At 36.2% G+C, this 14,338-nt stretch overlaps 1 protein-coding gene across 1 annotated transcript in view; it reads left to right on the forward strand.

Moving 5' to 3' along the window:
* Positions 1 to 5,818: 5,818 nt before the first annotated feature.
* The window catches only part of LOC131428514 (L-threonine ammonia-lyase-like), a 43,011-nt gene continuing 34,491 nt past the window's right edge, over positions 5,819 to 14,338 (forward strand). Inside the window, exon 1 of the mRNA XM_058592506.1 lies at positions 5,819 to 6,181. The gene's annotated coding sequence lies outside the window, so the exon portion shown is untranslated. The remainder of the gene's footprint in view (positions 6,182 to 14,338) is intronic.

Raw genomic sequence — 14,338 nt, forward strand, 5'->3', positions numbered from 1 at the left:
CTTCGTGTTAGGGTTCGATAAGATACCCGAAATCCGACCATCTCTACTCGGGATACAGATATCTGAGATTAGGTGGTCTATAGTAGGTAATACTTTGTTCATATTCGTTCAGGCACAAGAGAAGTGAACATGACAATACAATGAAAAAATCTAATTAACGAGATCTAATGACGTTTTTATTTTTAAACTCTACTACAACGGAGTGGCGGAAATTGCACTGAAACCGTTTGTTTCTGCCAAATGCACTGCTCATCAAAAGTTCAGTGTAGCACTGCGCAATGGAAGCATTAATCGCGTTCAATTGTTTATATTTTCACCATTTTCGTTCTTTTATTGATGTCTTGGTGTAGCACGGCAGCTGTGTAGTGCAACTTAAAAAAGGTGGGTGAGTAATATCAGAGATAAACGTTCGTATTAATTGATTGTGTGAATTTTTACTGATTCGCTTCCAGAATCGTAACGATGCATTTATACACAAAAACCTCAATTTACGCACCTTATATATGTATACATATGTGCACGTTTCAAAATTCTGAAGTCGAAGTCCTAAGTCCGAATTGTAGAAAACAAACTAAAGAACTAAACTCAGCTCCAAAATTTAGTCAAGAGACCAGTTTCAGAATCCAGCATTAGGATTCAGTTCCAGAGTTATGGCAGCATGGTCCTCGAAGGGCAATTCCAACTCGGATTTATTTTATTGGTAGGCTTTAGTGGAGTTTTCAGGATTTTATTTTTGGTTCAAAACCGGATTGGAACCTTAACAAAATAACGTAAAGAGAGATTATACAATACATCCATCTCGACGGTTATGAGGTGGTCAGACACTTATCAGTCCTGACGTTCTATTGGAAGAGTATTAAAGGTGAAATTTTATCGGAAATCGTTCATTTCTTCTTGTTCGTTAGACGGAACTGGATGACGTGGTGAGGTTTCTCCACATACATCAGTAACAACAAACCTGGTATAAAGCGATAAACGCTAAGGTCGTGCTTTCATTTGGACGCAAATCGGATTCAACCGCTGAATACTGGATTTGGATTCGGGAGCTGAATGTATTTTGAAACTGAGTTCCGAATCGAATCTGGCCCATCTGAATTCTGAACTTAAGGTGAAATGTTTGTGATCAATTATTCAAGAACTAGACCGATTTTCGAAAAACCAAAAACACTTAAATTTTCGAAATCAAATTTATCATAACTAAGTATTCTTAGAATTTTGAAATTTTGCTTTACCGAGCCGTAATTGGTTTTTGAAATGTATAAACGGTCACTGTTCCGTCCCACGGGGATGATTTTAAAACTGAAAAGTGTTTGTAGCAGAACTTCACATAGAATCTGAAAATGCAACTCAAAATTATAAAATTTTAGCCAATACAACCGAAATTTGAAAAGTTTACATAAACTTTTTCGCATTTTTTTTTCATTGTTTGCGCGCTGCTGTTTCGTATTGGGGTGGTGTTAGAAATGCACGGTGAACTTTTTTCAGTGATTGAGCGCAGTGGGCTTACCTCTCGATATGTTGGCTTGTAAAAAAGACTGAACGTAATGGATAGTAGCAAGCATGGATTCTTCTTCAAAAGAACGATTGAAGACAAGAGAACATTCAAGTATTTTCGATAACCTTACCAGTAGCTCACCAGGCCACATTGTTTGTATCACAGGTTATATAAAAGTTATATTTTTAAAAATATTCTACATGAACGATAATACTTGGCTTGTATTAATTTCATTCAGTAGCCTGTCAATGTTGAAGTTTTAGTTTTGCTATAAAAATGGTAAAAAGGTAAAATTATACCTATTATATGATATTACACAGCCAAGCATTATTGCTTCAGCAACATCAATGCATTGAGCTCAACAGAGTTGGACATTTTTTAGCATTATAAATGACAGTTGCTTGGAAAATAAACGATTTCTTACAATATCAATTTTATTGTATTCAACTCGTTTTCATTTTAACACAAACCTAATGCTGCATAAATTCGCGTCATTATTTGATATGTCATTTTTGCTCACGATATAACGCCATCGAGCCCACTTAACGTTTATCACACCACTACAATACGAAACAGCAGTGCGCAAGCAATACAAAAAATGCTGAAAAGTTTATGAAAACTTTTTCAAATTTCGGTTAGTTTGGCGAAAGTTTTATAATGTTGAATTGCATTTTCAGATTCTTTGTAAAATTTTTCAACAAACGCTATTGTCCAGATCAAAAATCATCTACGGTTCAGCAAAGAAAAATGTCAAAAATCTAGGAATACTTGATGTTGTGATAAATTTAATTCCGAAAACTTAAGTGTTTTTTTTTCGAAAATTGGTGTGGTTTTTGAATAATTGATCAAAAACGCGATTCGCTTCATTTCCCTTAATTTGAGATTAAAAATTTAGTTTCAAAGTTCTGTTTCAGAGTTTAGTTCCAGAATTCAGAGTCTGCATGCTGGAACTGAATTCCGTAGCTAATCTAGAACTAAATCGAATTTTGAATTTTGAACCTGTTTAGTTCGTGAACTCAGGTTCAGTTTCTGAATTCTTTTTAGAAATACTTAAATATTTCCAAAGAACTATACGAAGTTTTCCTACTATGTAAATCTGTCATTTCGGTTGGTTCAGTGAGACGTTTGCTGAGCCAGTTTCCCAGTTTGAGTTAAGCTTAACTTTGATTAGCTTCGTGCAATTTTTGCAGAACAAAATTCGCACCAGACGAATGCGAATGAAGCCAGCAATTGACTGCTTCGCACTCGAGCAAAATGCTCCGAACAATGCTTACTGTCGGAAAGAATTTCACACTTTGGCCCTGAATACCACACAATTCACAACTACTTATTTTTTTAAATGACGTTATATTCCACTCGCACAAAATTTTACACGCTCCAAGTGTAATTTGCACTCGGCTAGCCAGTGCCGCTGCATGGATGTATACCTTATGATAAAAAAAGAACCGGAATTTTCATTTTAAAATTCCCGCGCTTGTCCAATCGGTAAACTTTTATTCTCTCAACGTTGGCAACACTTTTATACACATTCTGTCAAATTTTGACGCATATCGTACGATTAGTTTTTGTTTGGCGTCTATACAAAAAAATTGAAAAATTTTCGTGTGGCGATTTTTATAATGGATGAAAATTTAAAACAACGGCTCGTCTTCGAAGCGCCATTCGGTCGATTGTTGTGCGGTTTCGACGTCATATTCATAGATCCACACCTCATCACCAGTTATGATGCATTCAATGAATGTAGGGTCACTATCTGCGTTGGAAATCATCTCTTTGGCCACATCAACACGACGCTGTTTTTGAATGAAATTCAACTTTTTTGGCACCAGCCGAGAAGCGACGCGTTTCAAACCCAAAACATCAGTTAAAATGTGTTCGGCTGATCCATAAGAGATGCTCAACAACACAGCAATCTCTCTAATCGGTACAGAACGATTTTGCAACACGATTTGCTTCGCCGATTCAATGTTTTCTTCAGTAACAGATGTTGTTGGGCGGCCAGGGATCTCATCATGATCCAAGCTTGTACGACCACCTTTGAAGCGTTCATACCACTCGTATGCCTGTGTTTTTCCTAGACACGATTCATCAAAGGCCTTTTCTAACATTTTCAACGTTTCGGAACACTTAAATCCATTTGCAACACAAAATTGGATGCACGCACGTTGTTCTAAATTTGCATCCATTATAAAAATCGCCACACGAAAATTTTTTGTATAGGCGCCAAACAAAAACTTATCGTACGATATGCGTCAAAATTTGACAGAATGTGTATAAAAGTGTTGCCAACGTTGAGAGAATAAAAGTTTACCGATTGGACAAGGGCGGGAATTTTAACATGAAAATTCCGGTTCTTTTTTTGATCATAAGATATGTATCAATTATTCTATGAACAGATATGAGCACTGTGGTTCAGTCAGGTAGCCGATGTGCTTGTGATCTAATGTTTCTCGATTCAAGTCGCGCTGCTGCTATCGATCTTTTGTTATTTATTTCATTCCAATTCAAGCCATGTAATTTTCAAATCACACAATTTTACATGTTCTTGAATATAAATTTGTGTGAAAGACGACGCTTCATTTATGTGCATCTTATGAGATGTAAAACCACAAGATTTTTTCGAACTGTGCAGAAATTAGGCTTTTTGATAGTTTCTTCTAATGATATGTGCAAAACCGAAATCAAATAGTCGATATCAAAATTCTGCTTGTTGCTATTTTTTCACTCTTATTTATTCCGCGTTATTTAAATGTGTGGTAGAACATATTTGTCGTCATTCATTTGTATTGTCGTCCTCTAGTTATCCTTATTATTTCGAGAAAACGCAAAGATAACTACAAGGAACTGCCCTGTGGGGTTGTTCGAACTGTTGAAGTAGGACTACATAACTAATACAAGAATCACTTCTAAAATTTGTTTTGATATTTATCAACAGTTTTTTTGTATTCCATATAGGCTTTTTTGTATCAAGGCGAGATTTTCGCATGCAACTGCTAGGGAATTTTTGTTGTGTCATGCAGGTTGCTCAAATTCAAACACACACATTGAAAATAATTGCCTCTCGTGTGAGATGAACAGCATAAATTCCTAGAAGATCCGCTTGCTGATGAGCACAGCAACCTTTTCTACGGCATTATCGTACCGCAAGTCTACGTTCTACGGCATTATCGTAGTGCAAGTCGTTTCGATACTGATTCTTGTTTTTTGCTTTGAGAGCACTTTTGTTGAATACGAATGCACCAGAACGAAATTCTTATGATAACCGTGAACTGGTTAATACGAATTTTGAATTCGGGAACACAAACCAAACACGCAGTCCTACGTCAAAAGAATTTATTAATCCTCAGCTTTCTCAGTTTTCTTCATTTACCTTTGACTTCAGCAGCCATATGAAATCTCTCGAAATAAATCGATGGTATGCCTCACATCAAAAGACATTATGACCCACAACAATACCTCTTTAAATGTCAAAATGGAAAAAAATCATAAAAAGAAACATTTTTCCAACCATTTTTTTGTTATCAACTAATTGCAATTGGGAACAAATATTTTTGATCCTCCCTATGCTGCATTTCATTTTAATTATTGTTAAACATCAACACAAAGTAATATTTTAAAACGGGACATACCGTTAAATCGAGAGAACGATATTAGAGTGACTGTTGTGAAACAACTAACATATCATAGATATGGCTTCGGTTTGTGCTTATTTGAACTATCAATCGATACATTAGCAGTGATAAAAGAAAGTTACGGAACAGCTACCGTGGATTAGATGTTTTAAACAGGTAAAATATATTACATCGAAAAGCTGCTTAATAATTCTTTCAGATGATTCGAAGGCAACTGAAAAAATACATAGCTGATAGATCATACGTGATGAAAATTTTATTCAGAGAAGTACTGAATATCTAAAAAATAAAGAAGGGTTCTTCAGTCAGGTGTGGCGCTTTATACTGCTTCACCCTACAAATAAATCTTTTCGCATGTTATATATTGCTGTTTTTCTAGAACACAAATTAAAGCAAAAAAATGACTGATGCGAGAAAAAAAAGGTACAGTATCTGCTAATTGTAGTGCTGATTGCCCAAATAAACACTTCAACTTAGCATTTGTTTGTTGACAGTGTAGATTGCATAACAGTTGTTTAAGTTTGATCTCGGTCAACGTGGAACGGTCATTGGTCACATTGGTGATAGAAGAGAGACAAATTGTGTTTTATTTATGTCCACTCGTACTCAACTGCTGATAAGGTTCCCATAGCATTACGAACCGGATTGCATCTTCCCAGATGCTTAATAGTATCGAAGAGTCTAGTACTTCACGGCAAGCTCGAAACAGATTAGAGCTCAGCATCTACTTTTAATTGGATGAACGTTTTCAATTAACGTGCCTCAGTGTTTCCAAAAGGCGTCACCGTGTGCTTGCCGTGGGTGATCAAAAAAGTTGAACGCTGTTTTCGAACCGGCGTGAAAATGACTAATATAATCAACCGTTTTTGACGCTACGATGATAATCGCGCTGCACCGTCAACATGAAACCAGAGTGATAATTGAATTGAATAAATACTATTAGCTGAGATTTCCAGAGCTCCCGTCAATCGCAAGAAGTCTTCGGCGGGAATAGCATTGGCTCTGTAACACAGTCTGTCTGTAGTGTTTAGCTAGCGATCATTGGAAATTTTAAGTGAGTATCGTGAAAAGTGCTAGGATCAATAACAGATAGTCAAACTCTTGTGCATTGGAATCAGTGAAACTTTGAACGGTTGCTACTCGAGTGTCTGTTTCCAGTATCCTGTCTTAAACAAAATTGGGAAAAGTTAAATATAATTGCGGAAATGATACCTCGGGTTATTTAAACATTTTGTTGATAGTCTCCGTACCTTAAAGTTTATGTTTGAATACCAGTTTCAATTAGCTTTTAATAGACGTTATGCGCTGATAGATTATGAAGTAGTTGAGAACCTGAAGAATTTGAGAAATTCGAAGGATAAAACAATAAATTCATCATTTAGAAGTGTCGCACTTTAATTTTCTAGCTGTAATATGTTTCAAACTTCACAAAGTTTTTACCGAGCATAGTATATATAATATAACTTTATCATTTGGTGAGTTATAAATGCAACAGTCTTCATATTCATTACATTAGTAAAATCATGCATTTAGTATGAAATAAAGCATGTTTACCCATGGCGTATTTTTCATAAAGTACCTAATAGATATGATTAAAATTGAAAATAACTGCGCATATACAGTGGGGTCTCGTACAACGCGGTTCACCGGGGGTGTTAAAAGCGAATTCGCGATAAACGGGACCCAGAGCATATGGGATTTCAACTGATCGGGGCTGTGAACGGTTATCTCGCTTCGGTCGACGATCCTCGGAAAACTTGTTGTAGATACTCAAACCAACAATTCAGTGTAGTTTGACAGACAATTAGTTGAGAACTGCTTCACCAAGGGCGCTTTGAAAAGAGCATGAAATAATTCATATGTTTACAATAGAAAAAAAGCAGTTTGAACATGAAATATCGCGAGTATTTCAGCATCTGGAATCTTCACACAACTTTCGAGAGATTCAATGTTTATAAACAACTTCAAAGTATATTTCGGAATCTCTCCATCTGATGGAATTAGTGTTCTTGCTATGGTACAACTTTCAATATCAAAATTATGCTCTAATGCGAAAACTAAAAGATTTAGAGCCACTTTGTCTTGTACAAAAATGTAGCGGAATGTAGCGGTCTACATTATGAAATTATATTGTATGTATGTATGTATGTATGTATGTATGTGTGAAGCCACCATCAGTTCAAGGCATTACCAGTGGATGCAGGTAGACTTACAGTAGATCCTAATTTGATTATCAGATAACTTTCATATTACTGCTGTTAAGAAGGCCAAAATGGGCTTGAGGACCCGGCGCCTTCCAGCAATAACATCCGGCCATATAATAAAAGAATTCGCTGTACCAGCTTTAACCTGCCTGATGGTTTGTTTGTTAGAAGGGCGCGTCTTACTCATTTCAGACCTTCTGGGGAAAACACACAGCTTTCCCCTGTGAATCGGGTTGACATTTCACTCCTTCATCCAGTCATTCACTTGTAAGATACCCTGATGCACTCCCATCCCTCTTCCCTTACAATGTACTTGAGCATAGTATTATATAATGTAACATAATAAACTTTAATATAATTTCCGGCAGTATAATATAATAAAACACAATATAGTATAAAACGGTGCTAAATCATATGGTACAGTGTATTATAGTCTACTACAATATTTTCTGATGAATATACTAGTATCATAATGTTATGTGACATAATATAGTAAAATATACCATAATATATTATAATAAAGTTTGGTCACTATACGACACTAAATATAATAAATTATTATTATCCATAAAATATAAAAATGTAATACATCACAATGCAATATAATACACTTATAATTGTGTATTAAAAAAATGCATTACAATACTATATAAAACAATACCAAACATTGTACCATAATATAGTATAATATAGTACAAAGTAATATAATATAATACCGCAAAATATGACGTAATATAATAAAGGGTGATTTTTTAAGAGCTTGAGAACTTTCCCAAACAATAAAACGCATAAAATTCGCAAAATCTCATCGGTTCTCCACTTTAAACGTTATACCGGCACATGACATCCACTTTCCGAAGACAATTTCATCCAAATGTTGACCGCGGCTGCGTCTTAGGTGGTCCATTCGGAAAATCCGCTTTTTTATCGACAAATTTTGTTCAGCGATGAGGCTCATTTCTGGTTGAATGGCTACGTAAATAAGCAAAATTGCCGCATTTGGAGTGAAGAGCAACCAGAAGCCGTTCAAGAACTGCCCATGCATCCCGAAAAATGCACTGTTTGGTGTGGTTTGTACGCTGGTGGAATCATTGGACCGTATTTTTTCAAAGATGCTGTTGGACGCAACGTTACAGTGAATGGCGATCGCTATCGTTCGATGCTAACAAACTTTTTGTTGCCAAAAATGGAAGAACTGAACTTGGTTGACATGTGGTTTCAACAAGATGGCGCTACATGCCACACAGCTCGCGATTCTATGGCCATTTTGAGGGAAAACTTCGGAGAACAATTCATCTCAAGAAATGGACCGGTAAGTTGGCCACCAAGATCATGCGATTTGACGCCTTTAGACTATTTTTTGTGGGGCTACGTCAAGTCTAAAGTCTACAGAAATAAGCCAGTAACTATTCCAGCTTTGGAAGACAACATTTCCGGCCGAAATGCTCGAAAAAGTTGCCCAAAATTGGACTTTCCGAATGGACCACCTAAGACGCAGCCGCGGTCAACATTTAAATGAAATTATCTTCAAAAAGTAAATGTCATGTACCAATCTAACGTTTAAAATAAAGAACCGATGAGATTTTGCAAATTTTATGCGTTTTATTGTTTAAAAAAGTTCTCAAGCTCTTAAAAAATCACCCTTTATGATACAATTTAATAATATATGTGTAAAGTGAAATGTGTAGTATTGAAATGAAAATGTAGCTGATAATGAAAAAGGTTATATTAATGGTAACAGGTAACAATAGTAATAATAATAATAATAATAATAATAACAACAATAATAATAATAATAATAATAATAATAATAATAATAATAACAATAATAATAATAATAATAATAATAATAATAATAATAATAATAATAATACTTAAATACAATCTACATTATGAAATTATATTAGTTAGAAACTCACCCACCCAATTTCGCTAGTGGTATCACAATTTTGCCAAAGAAAATTGATTCTGTTATATCTTTACAATTTGATGAGATAGAATATTCCTGTTTACGGAAAGAATGTTCCGGAGTTCAAAACAGATCAAATAGTGTAAACAGTAGTCAAAATTTCTCTCATTGGTAATCCTAGTGTGCAATTCAGGGTTGGAAATTGCTGCAACTCAGGATCATATTGAATTTTTCGAGAGGGTGTTTTAGGGTTTCGATAACCATTAAATGAATGAGTTTTTATTATATCTACAAGGTGGTCTTCTGTAACTGAAAATCAGAATTGTTTACGAGAGTGATGTTATCAATCAGTTTTTCAATAAATTGGTGAAGGATAGACAAGTTGAAAACTGTTTTACTAGAAGGCGCTAGTAAGCTACTGTAGTATTAGGATGAATATCGACTTCTGAAATCTGAGGTTTTGACTATTTACATAGTTGGACATAATGTTAAGTACATAAATCGTGACATGTATTGCATATTTTATTTTATTTTATTTTATTTAAATTTTTATGTTTTATTAAACTGGGAAAAGCCCAGTGAAGCGAAAATTTCATAGCCGCTCATCATCAGGCAACAAATCTCTTCATCTTTCATGTCTACGAATTACGATAGCTATACACCCAAACCTCCATTTACGTAACTTATATATGTATATATGTATTAATATACGTGCACATGTGTGCACATATTTGTATTTCTTAGTACATATAAATATTGTTCAAGTAAAAGCGATTATTTATATGTATAAATATATACACATATATGCAGACGAGTGAGTGTGTAAGCATACATACATACATATATAAGGTTCGTAAAAGGAGGTTTGGGTGTAACTAATAACGATAGCTTTTATAACTGAACCTACCTCTTAAGAACTAGAAAGGCTGTTTAAAAATAATTGGGAACAATGAATAAATAGACGATACATACTAAAAAAAGCCGTAATCAGATAATGCTGATTGAATTTTCAGGAATGGATGAGATCGAATATAACGAGAGTGAATGGCTAAATTTTGTTTTTTTCACAAGTTAGGATAATCAGCTCGAGATTGAAACAAAATCGGTTACGCAAACGGCCTAAGAGGAATTTGGGCGAACTGTTAAAAATCGTAAATCGATAAATTTATAACGCCATTCGGTGGACAAGTTCTCAACTAACATGGTTTTCCTAATGTATACCCTGACATTCCAAAAAAAAACCGCTCTATATCTTTAAGTTTTTTGATAAGAGCATAATTCTGATAATTAAAATGTGAATTCAAGCACACTAACTAAATGGATGGAGAGATTCCGAATTAACACATTTGCTGTTTGACAAACTTTCAATCTGGCGTCTGGCGGAGCAGTTCTCAACACATTGTCTGTCAACCTACAGTAAATTGTTGGTCTTAGTATCTACAATAAGTATGCCAAAGATTGTGTGGCTCTATCTGTCGAGCGAAGCGAGATAACCGTTCACAGCCCCAATCATTCGAAGTCCCATATGCTCTGGATCTCGTATATCGCGGTTTTCCGGCAACAACGAATACCGGTAAAACCGAATCCGCGTTGTACGAGACCCCACTGTATTCGAAAACTCACCCGGAAAAACAAACATCATTTGATTTCAAATTACCTTTACATTCGAAAAGAAATTTGTTGGAATTCGGTTAAACTGTTTTTAATGTATTCGAACGGTTGATTCGCAATATTAAACTGACGAATCCAAACCACGACATTTCGTGTATTCTTCTGTAAATGAGACTGGGACTTTGCGTTCGTACGAATGATGTTAGAATACACGTACGTTCGAAACTAAACTGGCATACATTATAGTGTTTCGCACATGGTTAATCACAAGAATTGAAGTAATTTCATCATGACTTATTTGAAGAAGATTACTGATATTAAAATATTGTGTGGCAAAGGAGTCGCGTTCGAATTTATTCGAGAGAAAACAAGAATGGTTTATTCATATTCGTTCGAAAGTATCCGTTAATCGATACAGACGTAAACAAGAATGAGCAGGGCCGGTGAAAGAGGTGAGTACGGTGGGTAGCACTACCAAACAAAAAACCAAAGATGGGTAATTACCCACCTGAAATTTCGAACAAAAAACAATGGAAATATTAGTTCTCAAGGTAAAGCAAGGATGTGAAGATATACCGCAGAAAGATGAGACGTGACAAGGGTCATTGGAGCAGGCAGAAATCTTTTAGTAACTTAACTTTTCCCTTCCAGAAAAGAAGCCGAGCTTAAGCATCTCATCAATGCGAATCACTCGGGTCTCTGAGATACCGGAAAATACCGATAAAGGTCTTTTACTCTTTACATTCCGAACCGGTAAAAGAAGAATGCAGTAGCAAATAGAAAGTAACAACTTTTGGTAGCTTTGCCGGAATAGTGAATAGTAGAAGTAGTGAACCTTCATCGGAATTTTCCGGCAGATGTTTAAGGTAGACTCCTCTTGTAAAAAGTGAAAGTTAAGTTACTAAATGATTTCTGCATGATGAAATGAACCTTGTCACATCTCACCTTCTATATCTTTACATGAAGAAAATCACTCAAAATATTTTGACGTAGTACTACGTTTTTTTATTCAATAATATAATATAATTTTAAGGCACACTGCTCAAGCTCTAAGATACCAAGGGTATTTTCTAATCTTAATTAACGACTAACCTAAAGCTAGAATAGTATCAGTAAGTAATGTCGTATCGGGGTTGCGGATTCTCGAAAATTCAACTTTCTGTTGGCGATCAGCAGTGGCCGGTGAATTGAATATAGCATGAGAGTCCTCCAGATGGCGTTGGTAAATATCTATGTTGGCCGCATCATAGATATGTCATCGACTGGAGCGGTTCTCCGTTGTCGGTGATGGTGATGTTACTGAAGAGAATGAAAGAGAAGTAAATATTGTGGAAAACGAGGTAAAAAGGGGATGTGGGAACAGCATGTCTCAATACGACAGAGATCTAATTAGTTTCCATCGAGATGGTGAAGAGACGGGGGAAAGGAGAACGAAAAAGTTAGTGACAAAAAACAAAGATCTTGTTGTTAGTAGACAGGGACGGGGATCGAGAGAATCGGGCGGATGACTACGTTTTTGCTTTCTATACCGGTGTGCAAATTCAAAATACTGAGAACCGTACAAACGGTGATCAGTGTGCAAATTCAAAATACTGCGAACCGTACAAACAGTGCTCAGTTTTGAACATCTATATCTCAATCTTTTTTTATTAATTTTCCATATCATTATGTAATGAAAATATTTCTACACTTCGTTTGCATTAAAAATATTTCTACACTTCGATTGGAGTAGATGAATCTATATATATATAAAATCATATTTCAGATAATTGGTGATCGAAACTTCAGTTAGTAACGAAAATCTTTGTCTTGGTTTCTTCTAACAAATGAATACAAGTTCACGGTTTCCATTAAATTTCTGCGTTTCAATGAGTGTGTCCGCTTCTAAGAAAATCACTCATACAAACCAAGATTCTGTATCGAATAAACTTGAACTCTGTGTGGTTCAGAAAAGAAGTAAAAGTTGCTAACACATCGTTCAAACAGTCCAGGAACTAACCAGAAATACATAATTTCGTGTGCAGGCATATTTTTTATTCATCAACATTATCATCTTCAAATGACATACAATCGACCGGCTGTTCGGCCATCCATGGAAGTTGACCATCAATGTTAACTTCCCTCTCTGAGCAGCCTAGATAGCCGTGTAGTGTCGGTAGCGGTTTCCCAACTGCTAAGAATAACGCTACGGTCCACCTGTACCGGTGGTATAAGTCCACCAAACAGGTAAGCCGTGTGGCATCCGGCGGAATTATTTTTTACCAAGAATTGATCCACTGGTTTCCTATTCCATGTCGTAAAAGGCCACAAAAATAGGAACTCCTAAGTCAAGGTGTATTTCCGTGCCGATGGCTGAATGGCTGCAGGAGGTTAAACATTGCAGTCGTGAACGGAATATCTTGGGTTTTTCCCTTACTGGATACACGCAATGCTTAGCAATCAACTTCTTTGATCATCGATTCGGCAGGCCAGAGATTAGAAAGCTGAGTGTCTGTGGGTGTCCTCAAGGTGGTATAAGCATTAACACTCTCTTTGATTTAATGCAGCAAGCCCTGCGATCTGTTGAACAATGGTGTTGTCAGGTTTGGATTATCTGTAAATCCGGGCAAAACATCAATGGTGCTTTTCACTCATCGTAGGATAATTACAGGAGCTCTTCCGTTGCAGTTCTTTGGTTCAGGAGTCACTGTGGTCGATCAAGTTAAATACGTCGGGGTTATTCTTGACTCAAAACTGAATTGGTCTGCTCACATTGATTTCAGGATTAAAAGAGCTTGCATGGCTTTCGGCCAATGCAGACGAGCTTTTGGAAAATCATGGGGACTCAAACCCAGATATATTCATTGGATCTACACAACTATCGTTAGACCAATTTTAGCATATGGATGTCTTGTATGGTGGCAGAAAGGAGAAGTCGCGACAGTTCAGTCAAAGCTAAATCATCTCCAAAGGATGGTCCTAATGGCGATGACAGGAGCATTCACGACAACTCCTACTGCTGCTCTAGAGGCGCTACTGTGCATTAAACCACTACATGTGTTCCTAAAACAAGAAGCATTATCTTGTGCATACCGTCTTAGGGTTACAGGGCTTTGGAACAGTAACCCATTAGAATATGCTACCAGTCACACTCGCTTGTGGTCTCAAATGGTTCCGTGGGATGAGTATTTACTCGCTCCTAGTGACCTAACGCTCACATGCAGTTTTCCTTTTAAAACATTCAATGTGAGCTATCCTCTTCGTTAGGAATGATTGTCTGGTTGTCTGGAACGACAACTTGATGAACACATAGTTTGTTTTACGGACGGTTCTCTGTTGAATGGTCGTGCTGGTGCTGGTATCTACTGTCGTGAAATAGGCTGGAGCAGTCTCATTCACTTGGTAGATACTGTACTGTGTTCCAAGCAGAAATCTACGCAATTCTGTGTGAAGTACAATCGGCACTTCAGCAGAGGATCTGTGGTAAACGTATTTATTTTTGTTCCGA

This window comes from Malaya genurostris, chromosome 2 (assembly GCF_030247185.1).
Source record: "Malaya genurostris strain Urasoe2022 chromosome 2, Malgen_1.1, whole genome shotgun sequence".
Taxonomy (NCBI): Eukaryota; Metazoa; Arthropoda; class Insecta; order Diptera; family Culicidae; genus Malaya; species Malaya genurostris.